This window comes from Elaeis guineensis, chromosome 11, assembly GCF_000442705.2.
Source record: "Elaeis guineensis isolate ETL-2024a chromosome 11, EG11, whole genome shotgun sequence".
Lineage (NCBI taxonomy): Eukaryota > Viridiplantae > Streptophyta > Magnoliopsida > Arecales > Arecaceae > Elaeis > Elaeis guineensis.
The window spans coordinates 122,284,034-122,304,143 of NC_026003.2; positions in this window are offsets into that span (position 1 = coordinate 122,284,034).

Genomic DNA, 20,110 nt, shown 5'->3' on the forward strand with positions numbered 1-20,110 from the left:
ATGTAACTTTAAGACTTTGTATTATCTTTTTATGTTATGTTTTAATGAAGCTATAGCTCCTCTTGTTATCAAAAAAAAAAAAAAAAAAAAAAAAAAAAAAAAAAATCTTACTTTTTATGCAACAAAAAAAAGAAAGAAAAGAAAGGTGTTGCACTAAGCGCTAACACAGTTTGGATGTTACCATTGTGATTATCGTTGTACTTCAAGATTCGTGTCGGATGCTTTTAATGTGTGATCGCCGGTGATTTTTTGAGCAGCAGCGATCGGCGCTGCTCAGATGATCGGCGGCAACGGTGGGGATGGCGAGCAACCCCTTGGACACTCTGGGGATCTCGTAGGCGAGGGAACGATCGGAAACATGGTGGAAGAGGGCGGCACAAGGTCGCCCTGTGTGGGTTTCGTCGGAACCTTCACTGGCAGAAGTGGAGCAACTGGCGTGGTGGTTCCCGAAAGTGGTCAAGCTCTCGGAGGATGCAGTCAGGGCAGAGTCGAAGCTGTGGAAGACCTCAACGGTGGTGGCCAAGAGCCTTGGCCTGTGGGTGGTGGTAGAGGCGGTGGTGCGGGAGTTTAAAATGTGTGCTAGGTTGAAAGGAAAAATGGTGGGGTTTCATTTGGAGCATGGCCACTATAGACCGAGGAGAGAGACCTCGTGCTTAGATGGCCATGAGTGGTCGCCAGTCAAGTGCTGGCAATCAAGCCCTGCATCCTCGTTTCATCTCAACAGAGGGGGTGATCTAATCGGCCCTAGTCTGGGTTCGATTGTCGTGGCTTCCAGTGGAGCTACAGGGGTAGGAGACAATCTGGTGCATCCTTAGTCCCACCAGCGACCTAGTGGCAGTGGACAGGTGCACAGCTGAGAGGAAGAGGCTTGGCTTCATTTGAGTGTACGTGAAGATCAACCTCTCCTGGCCACTGAGGCCGAGAGTGCTCATCGAAGGACCGGAGGGCCCCCTATGGCAGCATTTTGTGTGGGAGAACCTGGACAGCGTTTGTCACCAGTGTGGCCGCTTCCACAGTCCAGCAATGTGCCCATCGGAAGGAGGGGGGAACCCACTTCTCTCGAAAAATGTGATCTGAGTCGGAGAAGAGGAGGTGGGGGTCGCAGACGTTGGACCTCCACTGGGGCCTTGGCTGATTGCCATCCGGCACTAGCTGCCCGGGCCAGAGACATTGGCCGCTTGGGAGAAGAAGGAGATCGAGTCAACTCGGGCCACCGAGTCGGACCCCAAGCCATCTTGGGCTGATTCCAACCGAGTAGACTCGCAGGCGGAAACGAACGCCTGGATGAAACCAACAAAAATCGTATGGTGGAGATCAGAGGAGGGGTGTGGAGATCCGTGCGGGCGAAGGGCCTTGCATGGGCCGGCCCGCCAACAAATTTAGCCGACTGGCGATGGGCCGAGCCGCTACTTCCAGCCCATTTGGGGGCATTGGGTGCCTGTGATGCGTGGGTCAGTCAGGCCACAGGATGAAGCGGGGATTTCGGGTGGGCTGGGCCCGGGCAAGCTCAAGCGCTCCTGCCCAATGACTCTGATGTGGGCAGGGCACCTGTGAAGCCCAATGGACGTGGGAAAAAGTCAATTGGACCTAAGGAGGGGCCTGCAAAGCTGAACAAAGCCAAGGGCAAGGCCTCAGCTTGCTAGATGGGCCGGCTGACCTCGTCGACTCTCTCTGGAGGAGATGGAGTCTTCTTTTCTCGATTGGAATCCTTAGGGAGGGGGAACCAACCACTTCTCATTCCGATGCTTTGATGGCTGGTGCCGAGGTGTTAGGTCTTGTCACTCAGGGGCTGGACCCTGTGATGGAGGGTGATTCGGAGTACAGAACTTCCATGGTGGATGGTTGGGACATTTGATCACATGGAGGCGGTGGATCGATTGAGGCAGGGCATCCAAGGGGTGGAGGAGAGTCCATCCGTTTCAGACTCGATGGCCACAGCGATGGAGATTGACATCCAAATGGAGGGAGGGACTGGTATGGACCCCCTTCACCGCCAGCCGTCTCTATGAGACTGTTGATTTGGAACACCTGAGGGGTGGGGAAGCCCTCATTCCGGACAACCTTTGGTAGACTTATCCAATAGCATGGCCCAGACATCTGTGTCTTGCTTGAGACCCACTTTTTGGGGGCGAACCTCACCCGAGCCAGACATCGGATACTGTGAGTATGAACCTCCTACGCAGTGGAGTCCAGGGGGTTGTCTGGGGGATCATGGTGTTATGACGTCACGACTCAATTAGAGTGGATGCCTTCCACGGATGCGAGCAGCAGGTGGCGTTAGTTATTTCTAAGCAGATTGGTGGACCTGGGCTTCTGTCTGGGGTGATGCGAGTACCGAGCATAGGAAGCAGAGGGTGCTTTGGTCCGAGATCTCCGGGTTAGTGGCACGGGGCCTGCCTTCTCTTATCGCTGGTGACTTCAACTGTATTGTGGGATCCCATGAGAAGATGGGTGGGAGGCAGTACGTGGATAGCATCGACTCCAGAGAGTTCAGGGAGTTTATTGGTGACTTGGGCCTAATCGATCTTGGCTACACTGGATCCACATTTATTTGGTGCAACAACCGGCTTGGGGCTGCTAAGGTTCGAGAGCGGATCAATCGAGCTCTGACCACTACCGCCTGGTTTCAGTGCTTCCCAAGACATCAGGTTTATCACCTTCGAAGATCGCCTTAGATCACTATCCTCTTCTCATCACCACGAATGGCCCACGGTTGCTTGGGGCTCCTTTCAAGTTTGAAAAATTCTGGACTTTCTATATGAGTTCTTGGACCTGATTAGGGATGTTTGGAGGATGCTGATCTGTGGTAATGTGAGATATCGGATGATCAGGAGGCTTGAGTTAGCATGGCGCAGGCTCACCTGGTGGAACCAGTTGGAGGTTGGTGACATCTTTAGACGGATTGAGAGGATAGAAGCAGACATTGCGGAGCTCCAAAGGAGAGAGGACCAGTAGGAGAGCCTTCAAGAGCCTGATTTGAGAGAGCTTCGACTTAAGCTCTCCATCCACCACTCTCTTTTGAGACGGTAGAAGATGATTTGGAGGCAGAAGTTTAGGGTGCAGTGGATCAGGGAGGGAGACCAGAACACAAAATTCTTTCATCAATCGATGATGATTTAGAGGTCCACCAATCGTATCAGATAGTTGAAAGAGAGCGATGATAGAGTGGTGGAGGGCTGTGATGAAATTAGGGGATATATTTTATAATTCTTCAGGTCGTGCTGGTGAAGTGAAATTTAGTGCAGGGGTAAAATGATAATTTTAAATTTTTTTCAAAATTATAATTTTACAGTAAAAATTATTAATTAATCTAATTAACTAACATGTATTAACCCTATACAAGGATCTAAATATGATATATATAGCATGCATTTAAATTTAAAATTTCGAATTCTCTACAGTAAACTTTTTACTGTTATGTGTTCAGAACACATTACCTTTGTGCGGGTAGTTGATCGTCGCAGTCTGATCATCGTTAGGAGGGTCTGATCATCGCAATACAGCTACACAGTATGTCTGACCTCTGTGGATCATCCACACGAAGTTTTCGATCTGATCGGCTCCTCACGAATGCTAGTTCGTTGCAGAATCCTTTTAACGGCTGATGCTGATCGAACTCCTTCGATCTTGATCTGTCGATTCTTTGGATGCTCCGAATCATCAGCAGATGTACTTGAGAGGTTGATGAAGCTCTTCCTGAAGTTTGGTGGGCTCACAGCACTCGTAGCTCACCTTCTCACTTCCCGAACCCTAAACCGAAACCCTAGGGTACTCACCGAAGAAACTTGCGCCCACTCTGTTCCTTTGTTTTCTCTCCTTTTCTTTTCTTTTCTCACATAGGAAAGCTTTCTCACGCCACCCTTCTCTCTATGATCAGATTAGCGCATGCCTTATCTTTTCTTCCTTTTAAAAAGAGAGCAAAATGCATCTTTGCAGCATTTTCTCCGCGTGAGAGGATAAAGATAAGTAGTTGCTCATTTGAATTCAAATCGAATTTGAATTCAAATGCCAACCAACTCATTCTTATCCACTCTACACGTTAGAAGAGAGGGGCGTGGGCATATTTGTGCGTAGAGACTTTACACGAGAAACCCTTTCTCGTGTGGAAGAAGGGGCTCACAAAATAAAGGGTGGGCGCAGAGATTTGTTATCCATTCAAATTCAAACATCTTTTGAATTTGAATGGCCAACCAATCTCATCCTTATCCATTCAAAATGGCGCACAAAGAAGTGGCGTGGGATGGCTTCTGCGTGAAAAAAAATTCACGAGAACTTGTTTCTCGTGGATTCAAATGGGCGCAGATAAGTGAGGTGGCGCAGGGAGAAAATGTTAAAGTGGTTTCAACCTAATTGAGCCAACCTAATCAAAATAGGTTAGATACAATTAGACTAAGTTAAATCCAACTTAATTAGGCTTAATTAGGCTCAATAAAATTCTAATCAAATCAGGAATTGACTAAGTCCAACTCCTGATCAGATCAGGGACCAAACCACCTTGGCGATTAGGTCAACACTTAACCTAATCGGGTCAAACCCAACTGAATCCAATTCAATTGGACTTGATCCAAAAATAATTACTCAATCAAATTGAGTTAATTAGCGATCAAATCACTAATTAAATTTTTCATAAATATGGAGTCCAAATTCGATGGGCAATCGGGCATCAGAGTCTATCGATATGAAACCCTGATCAAAAAGTCCCAAACCAGTGGAACTCTTGACCCCGGTACCCAAAATGTGTGAAACTCGTGATTAGAGAATCCTGATTCTCGATCACAGAGTTCCAGACATGTAGGACTCAAAGTCCACGAGCATTAGGACTCTTCATCAGCCATCAGATCAGATAGAAACCTCTAATGTGTGTGACCCCGCAGGTTCAAACCTAAATCGGTAGTACAGGAACCAATTCCTGTACTAATCGAAGTGACCATCTAGCAATGGTACCTGACATCCAGATAAGTCAAATAGTCGCAATCGCAACATTCAGAACCTACGTAAATATGGTTACTGTATAATTCATCCTTTTGACCTCTGTGTTTAGGACGACTCAGGGTTAAACTGTCAACCCTGATTAGATCATCCGAATCATGCTCAACTCAAACAGTCCTGTGACTCCTCACTAGGACTACCCTGGTCAAGATTTTGCTAAATTGAAACACGACTGTACACAGCTCCTGAACTGGAGTGGTCAAGCCCATCTTGACACATGCACCGACAAGTCAAGTACTTGACTATACCCAGCAGCCTTCCGTTACTGAATTAGAAATTCAGGTAGTCCAGTGTCTAAGTGCAGTGAGTTGCTTGCAAGTCACCGTGGCGGTCTCAGATCAGAGGGACAGTTATACCTATATCCCATCGGAGCAAATCTTGACAGCAGAAAAAGCTCCGATGTCGGTCACATTCAGTGCAGATGTACCCTTACATCTCATCTGTATGCCATACCAGTATCTCCACACTCCTTGGTTAAGAGGACAACCAACTCATATGGCACACAACGACCTATGCTTGATAAATATTGTCGTCCTTGGTAACAACGTATCATTTGGTCGCGAACAGGTTTAAGGACTAAACGATAAATCCTCTTTTGTCGAGTCTAAATAGTCCTAAGGACTTCACCACAATACAGGAGTTCATTAGAAGATGAAACAATTTGTGATGAAAAATGATAAAATAATTTTTATTTATTTATAATTCATATACTAATACAAAAAAGAGCACAACTATCAACAGGCTGATGATTGGTTTTGGGACACTATTCCCAACAACTGGACCGCCCCCTAGGCGGAGATGCCCCCCTCCAAGGGTCCCAGCCTGCTTGATGCATCTCGGAGGAGGAGAATGAGGTCTTGACCCACCTTGTGTCTGTTGAGGAGGTGCGGGGGGCTTTTTGGTCTCTCGGAGAGGATAAGGCCTCGGGGTCTAATGGCTTTCCCCCTCTATTCTTCTGTTATTACTGGCCCATTGTCAGTGGTGAGGTCACTGAGGTGATATAGTTGGTTTTCGAGTCTAGAGGCATCTCGGAGGAGTGGAAAAAGATTTTGATCACCCTTATTCTGAAGAGACTGGATGCGTCGGCCCCAAGTTACTTCAGGCCGATCAGCCTTTGCACCACTCTCTACAAAGTGTGTGCGAGAATTTTGGTTGGATGCCTGAAGCCAATGGTTCATCACTTGATTTGTCCAGAGTAGGATGCTTTTGTCAGTGGCTATTGTATCATCGATAATGTCTTGCTCGTCCAAGAGTTTATACATGATTTGCGTCATGCTCCTTTGCGTCAGAGTTTGATGGCGATCAAGCTGGACATAGAACGGACCTATGATTGGATGAGTTGGCTGTTCCTTCGTCAGACGCTTCTTGACTTCGGCTTCTAGGATAGATAGATTGACTAGATCATGGACTGTGTGGAGGCTTCGAGTTTTGCCATTCTGATCAATGGTGCCTTGACAGACTTCTTCTACTTGACAAGCGATCTTCACTAGGGGTGCCCCCTCTCCCCCTATCTTTTTATTTTATGTGCTGACGCTCTCTCTTGCACTCTTCGGATGGTGGTCCAGAGGGCAGAGCTGGAGCCCTACTGGCCAGGCCCTGGGAGTCAACCACTTTCGTACATTCTCTTTGCAAATGATTGCTTGCTTATTGTTTGGGCTTTGGTCCGAAATGCGAGGTGCTTTGTGACTATTGTTGAGGCCTATTGCTAGGCCTCTAGTCAGCTTATGAATCTTCAGAAATCCACTATCACTTTCAGCCCCAAGACAAAGATCCAGGTGAAGCAGGCGATTCGAAATAGTTTGGAGATCTCTGAGCAGGTTGGGACCCTGACCTACCTGAGGGTTTCTATCATGGGACGGAGACTTCGAAGGCCCAACTGCAGGCATTTCGAGCAGCGAGTTCAGGATCGCCTTAACAGCTGTGAGCCAATGCTCTTTCCATGATGGATAGGGTTACTCTCGTCAGGTCAGTCCTGAGCTCTATTTCAGTCTACCTCTTAGCAAATACTATGGTGCTGTGTTCTTCTTTCAAATATCTGGAGCAGCAGTTTCGAAATTTTTAGTGGGGCACTCATTAGGAGAGCCGTTGGCTTCATTTGCTTTCTTGGGAGGTGATCTGCCAGCCGATGCGTGAGGGGGGCCTTGGGATCCAATCCTTATTAGTCAGGAGGGAGGCAATGATAGCCAGACATGCAGCTAGATACCTCATCCAGTCTGATTGTTTGTGGAGTAGAATGATGAGGGCCCGTTATGGAGCTTGGAGTCAGGGGCCCCACGTTATGGCTATTCATGGCTGCTCTTTCATTTGGAGGAAGATCTGTACCCATACCCCTGAAGTGCTAGCCTAAGTCAGGTGGCTAATTGATGATGGGACTTCAGTTGATGCAAGCCAGGATGCTTGGATTTTCAGCTTGCCCCTCTCTCGTTGGCCAACCTATGTCAGCACTGAGATTGATGACCATCTACGGGTCTGTGACTTGATCACCATTGACGGTAGGGGTTGGAGGGTCCAGGAGGTCATCCATCTTTTTGGCAGGCAGCTTGCTGACAGGATTCTTACCATCCTAATTCCTAACCATCGGAGTCAGAATTTGAGGGTGTGGGGGCGGTCTTGTTGCCTTAGGTTCTGGCCAGGGACCTCGTCAGCATGAGCAGATTTGTGTCGGACAGGATGATTGATGTAGCATGAATTTGGCAAGTTGCTGTCCATCTCAAGATTAGGCTCTTCCTCTGGAAGGTTGCTTGGGATCAGCTTCCGACTTGGATACTTCTCAAAGACAAAGATATGGAAATTCTGACTTTCTGCCCAGTCTGCAGGCTGGGGGAGGAGTCGATGGAGCATGCTTTTCTTTGCTGTCCAAGGGCGAGTCTGATTTAGAGGATGACGGATGGCCAGCAGTGGGAGGCACTCAGTGGCCCTTGGCTTCTTTCATTTTTGGATGCGATCCACCGTAGTACGATTGAGGGTTCGACCAGAGGCAATAGGATGGTGTATGTCGCCTATCAAATTTGACTATTTAGGAATAGCCTTGTGTTCGATGCTGAGACTGTGTCTATGCGGCGTGTGTTGGACAGAGCCTGCTGCTTAGCTACGGAGTACTACCATTTCGATACTGCTAGTCCGAACCTTACCACCTCGAGTTCCTGGGACTCTCGTGCTGCATTTTCAGCGATTCGGAAGGTTGTTTTCATTTTTTGGAAGCCTCTACCCTCGTGGTTTGTCAAAGTTAATTTTGATGGTAGTATCAGAGATGGCAGAGGTAGTTTAGGCTTTGTCACATGGGGTCCGAATGTGAGGCTTTTGGCAGCAGGAGGATCTCAGCTCTTTGATCCGACCGTCTTCGAGGCTGAGTTTCATGCTGTTTGGACGGGCATCATCTGCGCGAGACAGGAGTTGCAGGCTGAGAGAATCTTCATCGAGGGTGATTCTGCCATTATCATTGTCTGGATCTAGGATGAGATGAAATATCTGGATGTTCATCCACTTTTCTATGACATCTGGAGGTCCCTTCATCTTTCCATTGAGATGATTATTTAGCATGTTTATCAGGAGGCCAACAGTGCTGTGAATTGGATGGCTTCTTTTATTGCCGAGTATTCTAGAGATTGGATTTGGCGCCAAGATGATATCTGCTCTCGTACTTTGAAGGATATTTTGTATTCTGACTCTTTAGATTGCTCTAGCATCAGAATGATGTGCCGTCTATTTATATCAAAAAAAAAAAAAGTTGCATAGATCTTTTTTATAATCTAAGCACCTATTTTTATTATTTATAAGTGGAGTAAAGATGGTTGTAGCCAGGAGGTAGGTAGAGATTCCAAAATAAATGAGACTTGTGATAAAGATATGCTTTACAGGGGTCCTAGCTCAAGGACCGCTACTGATTCCCAAAAGACCGTATGTCGCAATAACGGGGCCAGTAGGCGGTTGGATAGTCTTCCTCAGTCGTTCCTAGAATGAATTGCTTTGAATCTTATAAATCAGAATCATCAAATTATGGTGCTCCTGGTAGAGCTTAAAACATCCAAACCCTGGTTGTTGTGAAGATCCTCCATTGTTCAGCCTTTTCAGCAGTCTTGGTGAATTGCGACGACCCGTTCATTCCGGGTGATCTTGATCAGTGGGTTCTGCCGTGATCATGCATATGTACATAATCAACAATTTCGCTCAGCAGTGAAGGATGATTGAGGCAAGAGGTTGACCTGAACCAATCCTTCCCTCCGGGTTTTAGGTTGTGCAAAACAACCCATGTCATCTAACTTATTAATGTTTCCGTGTTCTAATCAACAGCTATGATGCATTGACGTTGACCTTTAATCTATTAGTTTTCTTGTCAGTCATGTAAATTAACGCTCGCCTGCATCAGCTGACAGTTGGAACATGACGTGCATGAATATTTCTCCAGGATCTTCCTGTCTCGGAAATATACGTTCTGCCACGACCGTCACTAGCCTCATCTACCAGCCTCATGCATGCCATTATTTGAGTCGGGACTGTGGACAGATGTGTGCTGGTTGTAATCTAATTGGTGGGTGTTTAGATTGCAGCCATTCCATCGGAAGCATGGGAAGCGGGTGTCGACTGCTAGTGCTTCTGCTCCTGGAGACGGCTGGTATCCATGTGTGGCTGCTACCACCAGCCTTGTCCGTCTACTTAATTCTCCTTTTTGTCGTGCACAAACTTTGTTTGTCCATTTTCCTTCCTCAAGATCAATTGGCCGATCGGAGTTGGTTGAATTTGATGGGGCATCGCAGGATCACCGTGATCTCGTGGCCCGAGTTCTCGTGGTGCCCAGGGGCGCCATCTTGGTGAAACTGTTACTAGATTCTGTCTTATTTCGTTTTTTTTTTTTTTTTTTTTTTTTTTTTTTTGCTTCCTAGTTTATTAAGATTTCTGAAGATACGCCAGTTATCCCCTTCGATAAATCTGAAGTTTGCCTTGGCACGGCATTCCAAGCATTAAATTCTATTAGTGCCACAAAATCCACGACTCTGTCGACTCATTAATGTCGCATACTACATTCTTAAACTTCACTTTTTCATCTCCTCGTCATTATTTAAATCTTCTTTTATATCAAACTCGTTACCTGTGATTTAACTTGTATTCTAAGTGATGCGTATTGCTACTAAAGAACTATGCCAACCTATAATTAACCGATACGAGGCAAGATCAGACCCGTGACATCCACATAAGCCGGCACCCTCGTCCTAATCGGTGAGCCACGACCACGCTACCGATCCGAATTAACTATTAACCGTGATATTTTTGTTCCTCGTGTACGAAATCTCTTATTCCTGCTATTACTATGCTTGTGCTTCGCTTTCAACAGACAAAACCCAATCAGCCTAAACAATGCTTGCAGACAACCTTTTCCCACCTTCCCAAGCTATCGAGAGAATCCCCCCTTTGCTGAATCCAAACCCTAACTAGCTAATGGAGCTCACAATATTTTAGTTGTTTCTGAGAACGTAGCCAGTCACTGTCAGGAGAAAAGGCGATAATGATTGATGACAACTGTTTGATTAAATTAATATCGGCACTAATGCCCTTTAACTTTAATGGTTAGCGCAATAAGGCAGCGGGCACATCCTGTTCCATTGGTATATCAGGCTTGTGTTTGAGGATTAACACCAGGGAAATTGTACTTAGAAGACTGTGGGTCATTGGAACGAATTTATTCGGTTATTTATTACTTGAGGTCGCCTTCTGAAGGGAGGTTGAAGAATGAATCCAAAATTGCTAGCTCCCTATCTTGGAGGAGGATATCCACTAAATATTCTCAAACGTTACCACTACGATTTCTTTAAGGATGATCGCTATTAGAAACAAAACAGAGACGGTGAGATGATTTTGTTTATTCCGAAAGGATAAAGCAAACAGTAACTGATATGAGAGATTTATTAGAAAACCTTCCCCACAGGTTGGTTTCACTCCGTACTTGTTCTAGAAAGTAAAGAACTTTAGGAGAAATGCTGCTAAAATAATGCATAATTTCAAAATAGAATGAATGCTTTTGATACGTATGAATTTCTTCATGGCAAAATAGGTTTTACCGTCTATTCATTGAAGATTATAAGATGTCAATCTAAATGTTAGTATATCCACACTTCAAAAACAAAAAAAAAAAAAGAAAAAAAATCTAAATGTTAGTGCTATGATCATAGACATAAATTTAGCAGAGATATGGAGGTTGTAGCAGCTGACATGAGTTGATATTCAACCGCTTGCATGGAGCTAATATGAAATTATGTACTTCATGACATAAATAACAACATTAACAAGCATCTAGAAGATTAGTACATAAGATTACGTATCTCGGTCACCATTGGTCATTGGCTTTTTAGATATATAGATGATAAGAGGCTGAATTGCTCTAGCCATCCTTGTAACAGCAAGTAAAACCTATAATTAGATCAGGGTATATGTCGGAGCTACAGTAGCCCTAGCCTGGATTCAACTTTTGAATTGATTTCTGGGTTGGGTTTTAGAAAGCTCACAAGCTGTCGTTGGATTAAGGCGAGGGCATCTCTTCGGCAGTTAAGCCATCAAAATCAATGCATGTTATTGGATAGCCGACATCCTTGATTTGGAGAATCTCCAATGATGGACATCTCTTAACTGAAGCCGACCATCCAATCAATGGTTTTATTTTGGATGCCTCCAAACTCGACAGCAACTCATGCAAACCGATATGGCCCTTCTTATTAGCCATCACTGAGGAAGATGCGCAAAAGTAAATCTCTCTCTCTCTCTCTCTCTCTTTCTGAAATTTTTAAGAGGCTATGCAATTGCGTGTGGATTTGGGGAGGTTGCTACAGGTACTTCTAGAAGCGAAAGATAATATTACATTATTTGGTCTATCCCCTCAAATTTTATTCCAATCTATGCTCGCCATATTTAAGTAATTTTCTTTTTTCTTTTTTTTTCAAGACCAGGAGGAATTACTCCCCAGCCAGCATCCTTTATCCACCTCGTGTCATGAAATTGGGGCTTCGTATAATCAGAGGTTGAAGCAAGGGCTGATGCCCTTCATAATGAAATCCCTACATGCATGTTATCTAGAGTGACAAGAGTAATAACACCGGAACCAAGATATCGGAACAATTAATTATTTCTTGTTACTCTCCATTTGATAATATGTGACGGATTAAATTATAAATTTTATGCCCATTCGATCGGTTGGGGACCATGTGAAATAATTTATTATTTCACTTTCATTGTTTAACTTTTTTTGGTTGGTATCCAACAAATTTGCTTATCTCATTACGTACCATTTATCCACTGTAACTATAGAGACCAGGTAAGAATGAGTTTATCGTGATAATTAAAGAGTAAATAAGGGAAAACGAAACTCTCGATTTGATATGATAATATATGACGGATTTAATTAAAAACTTCATGCCCTTTCGGTCGGGGACCATGTGAAGTAATCAATTATTTCCTTTCACTATTTCATTTTTGCGGTTGGTATCTAACAAGTAAATAAGCCTATCTTATTAGGTACCATTTATCCATTGTAACTATGGAGACCAAGACAAGAATGAGTATATTGTGATAAAAAGTAAATAAGGCAAAACAAAAACATTTATCAGCAGTTCCATCGTGGTCACCAATCATGAGAGAGTGCTGAAGGTCGTGGTCAATTACCGCGTAAATGGTACAGTCTCCAAATTGTTTGCTAGTGATATCGTAATCCAAAGGATGATAGGACCGATCGACTACGATGGAGAAACAGCTCCAATCGTAGGCTTCGGAGATGCAATTAAGCGTCAGCTGAAAAGCTTGGCTCATGATTATGCAATGTATTTTATCAGTCTTGACACCGGATGATAGTTTCTGATGTGTAACTTGACGAAAGTAGGAAGAAGGGAGAAGCAAGTGCTGGAAGAAATTAAGAGAGTATGGAGCCATCACTATGTTGCACAAAGGCCTGAACGATACAGGCTCTTCCAAGTGGAGACACACCCTCCAGTTGCCAACATAATAGGGCTTCATTATTGCACCCACTTCCTTTTCCACTGTCCTTAATTGAGCAATATGCTTTGTCCTTGTTCACACAAAAATCTTTTGGGAAGAGCTCTGCTCCTGCTCACCAAGTGGGGTGGATGGGGACTCCTATTTGTCCGGAATACCCTTAAAAGGATGGATTCTTCAAGAAATTATATCCTATACTTAAGATTTTAAATTCTGATAGGATGGAGGGTATCCAAATTGTCCTATCCTATTCCTGTGAGAAAATAGTATCAAGATGAGATCAGAACTATAGAATTTATCTATATAGGAAAAAAAAAAGAAAGAAAAAAGAATGAAGAAAGATGAAGAAAAGAAAAAAAAGAACAGAAAGATGAAGAGAATGAAAGAAATGGAGGAAGAAGAAACATGAAAAAAAAATAAAAGAAAAGGATAAGAAAAAGAAAGAAAGAGAGAAAGAAAAGAAAAAGGAAGAAAGAGAGAAAGAAAAGAAAAAAGAAAAAAGATTAAAAAAATAAAGATAGAAGAAAAAAAAAGAAAATAGAATGAGAAACAGATGGGAGATATTTACTGGGATGCATGATCAGGACTTTTGTAAAGATAAGGTGGGACAGTGGGATGTACTATTTCATAAAAAAATCGAGATATTCCTATCATTCAAGAATTTACCTACACCACATGCATATGTATATCATCTTGTCTTATTTCTATGGGCTTCATTCATCATGTACTCTTCTTGGTGATTGACCCATAAGGATGAGACGAGGTTATTGACCTGGTGAACCATCCCATGGGAATAAAATTCATATGAGACAGGTATCATAGAAGAAAATATAAGATGGGCTTCCTATTTTGCCACATTTCTGTTATTGTTCATCTTAAAGAAAAATCTTAAAAGTCAGAGATTCTTATTAACAAAGTCATCAGTCCACTGATTAAAGAAAAAAAGAAAAAGAATATATGTAGCATCCCCTTTCTTTCTCATTTTTAGAATATGCTTTTTATCCGTATGCATTGCATCTTCGAGTGATATATACTAAGCAAATTAGTCATCTATCGAATCAACATACACTTTTAGATAAATCGATATATCAAAACATGACGTTCACTAGTACATAATATATGATCATATAATACATAATTAGTAAATTAGTTATTTAGCAATGTAATACATATCTTCAAAAAAAATTGATATACAAATTTCAAAATATTATATTCATCATTATACACTGTTTGTTTAGGTGAGACATACTCATTAATTTTTTAATATATATTGCAAACTTCTTTGATATGCACTGATCTAATACATATATTTAGATAAATTAATATTTAATTTTTAAAAAATATCTTTTACTAATATATATTATATGATCAGATGATATATACTAAGTACATTAGTCAGCTAATAAGTCAATATGTATATCTAGATAGATCAATATATAACTTTTAAAACATCATATTTATCAGTATCAGTACACAGTGCACAGTTTTTTAGTTTCATTTAAACTAAAAAATTATATACACATTATTCCTTAGATTTTTTAAACTCTTAGTAATTAAGATTTTGGAAAACATAGAGGAATTTGGAGAAAAACGAGACTAAAAGGAGAAAGAGAACCTTATGAATTAAAGAGACAGCTTGATGAGAAAGAGGCAGAACGGAGAAACTTGATGAAGAAGAAAGTGTAGGCCGTATGCAATTTTTTTCTTCTTTGAATTTTTTTTTTTCAAATCATGAAAGAGTATGCCGTATGCAATTTTTTTTTCTTTGAATTTTTTTTTTTAAAATCATGATATCGACGATTCTGTTAGAGAAGCTCTGACTTTTAAGTTTGTTGTTGAAGATGAGCATTAGGGAAAATATGACAAAATAGAAAGTCACTTCTATATTTCCTTCTCCGTTGCCGACCACACATGATTTTTGTTTGCCTCGAGGGGCATGTGGTCCAGGGTATAATTTGTCCAAGTCTCGGCCCTTGTCACTGGAGAGGCTTGTCTGATAGAACAAGAAATGGGAAGAAGCCATGAGGTGGGTCCTTTGTTTCCTTTCTTTGAGATTACTAGATGACCATGTAAAAATTAATGATCTTCTAGGCCAAAAAGAAAAATGATGCATAGGGTGGAATATCTACTGCAGCGTGGTCTTGTTATCCATTTAATCACCTACTTCCGATCAGTGCAATTGGACTACCATTTACGTCAGCAGCTGCAAAGGATCCAAACTCAAATACTGCTGGGTACGATACCTATGAAGTCTCTACGTACATGAGGAAGGGTTGAATAGTGGAGGTGGGAACCTGAGAGGTTGGTGATCCTGCAACTATGAGATCAATTTTCTTTTAACATATTAAACTTATTCTTTTCCATGGATTATTGTATCTCAAAATATTTAGATTTATGAAGGGATGGCTACCTTTCACTTTCTTATGTGCCTCCTCACCTAAACTGAGGGAGATATGACATGGGATGATGATTAGGCATTCAGATACACCCCGTGGCTAAGGGAAATGCTACGCTGCCACTCGTTCTTCCACTCTGTTTCCCATCCGACATGGTGCTCGAAGGATAAGAACAAAATAATAAAATTGTTTTTAAAAAAAAAATAATCTACAAATTTTTGAGTTATCCCAAAACGCTGCAATAATTTTAAAGACGAAAAACTGAATGAAAAAGTGACTTGGCACCATAGCATCACTAGCTCTAACACTAATTAGAAGTCCTAATAAAGTGATATCCAGATTTCAGACTTTTCTTTAAAAGATTACCTGAACCAGTGTGTAACCTCATGTTTGTTCGAGTGGCTGCCCCTTGCACTGCACAATGTATGCACTGATGAATTAATATTAAAATTTTATCTTTTCTAAGAGAAAAAGAGTGAGATCCATCTTCCCTGTAATTATTCAGGTTAAAATACTTGGAGATGCACTATCAAGACTCGAAATCAGAATTTCTAGTTGCCCTGTAAGGAGTGTGAGCATTGAGAGATCTCTATGTCACCATATTACTGCTCATGACTAGCACCAGTTTCATGCTTAAAGAGAAAGAAGGGAAAAAAATGATTGATGTCAGTTACCAAATAATCCAAGCTAGTGCACGGGAAACTATTGATGTTTGGAAGTGTAAATGATAGATTTTATAGGTCTGGATTGTCTCCACAAAAATTTTTTGTGCACCGCGAGCGGTGTAGAAAATTTGACGTAGAGCGCACCATATTGTCCGATTGATCCATATAGTCACTACTTAACAACGCATTTTTAATGCCTGCAGATTGTCTTTTTCGTTTAAAAATTTTGTATGATGAAAATATCCCAACCCTTTGGTTACGACACTTCTTCATAAAAATTATGACATCCCTTTCAAAAAATTATGACACCTCTATACTTTGAAAAAAATTATGACACTCCTTAAAAATTATGATATCTCTTCACAAAAATTGTGACATCTCGGTACTAAACAAAAAATCGAAGGCATGTGTCATAAATTTTTTGAACGGATGTCTTAATTTTTGTGAAAGAGTGTCATAATTTTTAAGAAAGAGTGTCATAATTTGTAAGAAGGAATGTCATAATTTTTTTAAAGAGCAGGGTGTCATAATTTTTGTGAAGGGATGTCATAATTTATAAGAAGGGATGTCATAATTTTTCTAAAGGACAGGGGTGTCATAATTTTTTTGAAAGGGTGTCATAATTTTTTTGAAAGAATGCCATAACCAAAGGACAAATGTATTTTCGCCATACAAAATTTTTAAACGAAAAAAACAATCTGCATGCATTAAATATGCTTTAGAAAGTGATAACTATGTGGACCAATCAAACACGGTGGTGCACTCCATGTCGGATTTTCTACACCGCCCGTGGTGCACAGAGAATTTCTATTGTCTCCAGTTCAGCAAGTGAATAGGAAATCATTGTTTAGCCATCAAAATTGTCCATATAAGCCAATGCCAGCAGTTCTTCTAGATTTTATGTATAGCAACTTTTTTCTTTGTGTGGTTTCATGTCTTTATTTTTTGATGAATTGGGAGGTTATACCATCCTTATTTTATTAGTGTAGTAGAATATATTCAGATGGAGGAATGAATCAAGCTGAGAAAGCTTGGATCCCTGTCCAATGCAACAGGGTGGAAAGCAGTTACGAGTTTCCAGGGAAAGTAGTTACAGGTTTTCAAAGATAATTTTCAATTTTTCAGGTTATAGTTGACAGATTTCCATGTATTCCAGAGACGGGTTTTCAGATACAAGTATCATAGTTTCAGATTAGGTGCACCCATATCTTGGGTGCCAAGCAGAATTTTAGTAAGATGATGATCGATTTGCTTGACTTTGATATGCATGATTAAATAACTAAAATATCCTCATATTGGCTGCTCCATTAACCAATAACCAATAACTACAGGTACTAGATACACATTAGCTCTACATGCTGCTTATATTCCCGTAACCACCTTAGTTCTTTGCTCTGTTTGCTTAAAAATAAAAATGACACTAATTTTGTTCATTATTTGATGTTACAATGAGAAAAAATGAAAATAATATCATTTTTTGTTTAAACCACTGTTCATTGATTCTTCTCTAATTCCTCAAGCTGGGTAGAGATTTGAATGTAAGAATTAGTTATCATTTTCATTCAAAACCATAAGATATCAGGTAAGAGCCATCATTTGATATAATAGCCATTATAATAAAATTAATAATGGTCAAATTGTACTGTTTAACAGGAAAGTCTTCTGTGGATGGATTCGTCTCCTGTAACTGTAACTTCTCTTCTAGTTTCCGCCCACCTGATACAGTACCAATTCTCCAAAAGGTGCCCTTTTAATTACCCAAAAAATAACATCAGCTATCATTTTATTCATGGTTTATAGCACTATCCATCATGATCCTCCTCAGGAATAGATATGTGCATTGCTTGGGCAAAAGCCTAGTCATGTAGATTTTGATTACTACTTATAGGCCTTCAAAACATTATAATGTTTTTCAGTCGTTATTTTAAATCCTGCTTCTATTTCCAACTTGAGCAGAACTCAGTGAGGACTCAAATGACCTACAAACATAACTATGATGTTTCACCATCCAGTAGCTATTATAGATACATAATGTTCTTATATATCTAATTTTACTTTAGTTTGTACTCAATTTGGTTTAATCTGAATATTCTAGGTCCATATTACAGGTTTGATCTGGGCATAAACAAAAACTTGACTTGATCATCTAATCTAAGGGCGCTTTTGGTTTACAACTGAAATTAGAAGGAAAATCCAAATCGAAATGAATTAGAATGAGAATCGAAATGGGATTTGAATGCTAAGGAAGAGCTGAGATTGGGTTTTAGTAGGTTGGGGCATTTTTAATTTTTCTTTAGAATAGGATTGAAAATGAGACTTCTTTTAACCAAACGGCTGAAAGAATGAAAATGAAACTCTTCCCAACCAAATGACTAGAATGAGACTCTCTCATTCTTATTTTCATTTCAAAGCCCGACTCCCTCCGACTAAACATCCTCTAACTTAAATAAGAGACTAGCAAAATTGGTTATGCTTTGTTGTAGCGAATGGCTCGATCTTTCCTGTATCTCTGTTCTTTCTTTCTTGTTGTTTCTTAGACTCTTAAACACTATTGATTGTGTAACGCTTCCTTCTTGTTTTCAGAATAAAATTTCGGTGGCTCTTTTGAGCCTCCTTTTAACCTCAAAAAAATTGACAAGAATAGTTGCAACTTCAAAACAACTTTCTCCCTGCACTCAGCCAGTGGTCTATTTGGGTAGATTGTGAAGCTGGTGTATCTGAATCCAAACCAACAGGTGAAATGCACAAGCGAAGGGTGGTACTGCAGACATTTCGCATCAAAGTGGGTGCGGCTGCTTTTTTTTTTTTGTTAAGAGTAGAAGTTAAAATTCATAAAGAACGGTGTAACATACAGCAATGACAAAAAAAAGCGAGCATGTGGAGAACAAACAAAACTCATCCCCAGCTCTAGATACAGCAAGTACAACAAAACAACACTCGTAAAAAAAAAAGGGCTTAATGAAGCAAACCGCCGGTACGTGTAAGCATGGAGATCAATCGTATGGAAAGTAAGTGTCAACCTAGAAAGCTTATTTGTATCAGACATGGCGACATTGAGATCCTTGTCGACAATTATCATTCTGTGCCACCAAAATCTTCATTCGTACGGTGACAAAAGGATTTAATGCCTTACATTTTCTTTTGTCCCTGCTAATTACTTAACATGAACGAGAGCAGAATATCTCTACCCCCCACCCAAAAAAAAAAAAACGAAAGCAGAATATCGAATGCAACATTAATTAATTATAAGAAGGAATATCTATTTCACCACAAAGCTTCATCTCTTTATTTCGGAACGGTAGGCGTGAATTCCCTTTGGAAATAAAAACCTAGGACTGCGGCATTTGCACAGCATGACAGATTAGAGCTCACCATTACATTAGAACAGATCTCCCTCGGTAGCTGGAGGCTATTTGTGGATGATAAGCTTGCGTCCACACAGGGACTTGGAGCTCATCATATTGTTTTTTTTTTTTTTTTCTTGAGGGAAGGAGCTCATCGTTTTTGGACATGGCAATCGGCATATATAAAATAATCTTCCTTCGTTTGTACTATATTATGCAGTCATACAACAAATATTCTTCAAGCATTCTCAAGTGATAAGAAATATATACAATCCACGGCTGCATTGTCGAGTTCCCTCTTTTTTCTTTTTTTTTTTTTTAAAAAATTTTGTTCTCGAACATAATAAATACATTGTGTGAATCCCCTCAATTATCGTCCAATTATTGCTTTTTCTTTCGTACAAGTTAGCTTGGACCACAACCTTTTGTGGATCCATGGATAAAGTCCACACGTGCTTGGCGCCGTTCATGCTAATTTATCCAACGACAAACTTGTTATTCAATTATTTCCTCATGCCAACTTGTCATCATCATCCAAATGTTTTTTTTTTTCCCCAAGATTAACAACCTTAAAAAATGCCTTGAGATTATTTTTCATTCAAGTAATCACACATGAACAGTGGGGCTTTGCTCACCCCTAGAAAGATTTCTTGTGACCATGGATTTTCTCTAGTTTCTTGCAGCACAAGCATGAGGCCGTCATCATCCTCCCGGAGATTGCGACGGCAGCACACGCCTGCTC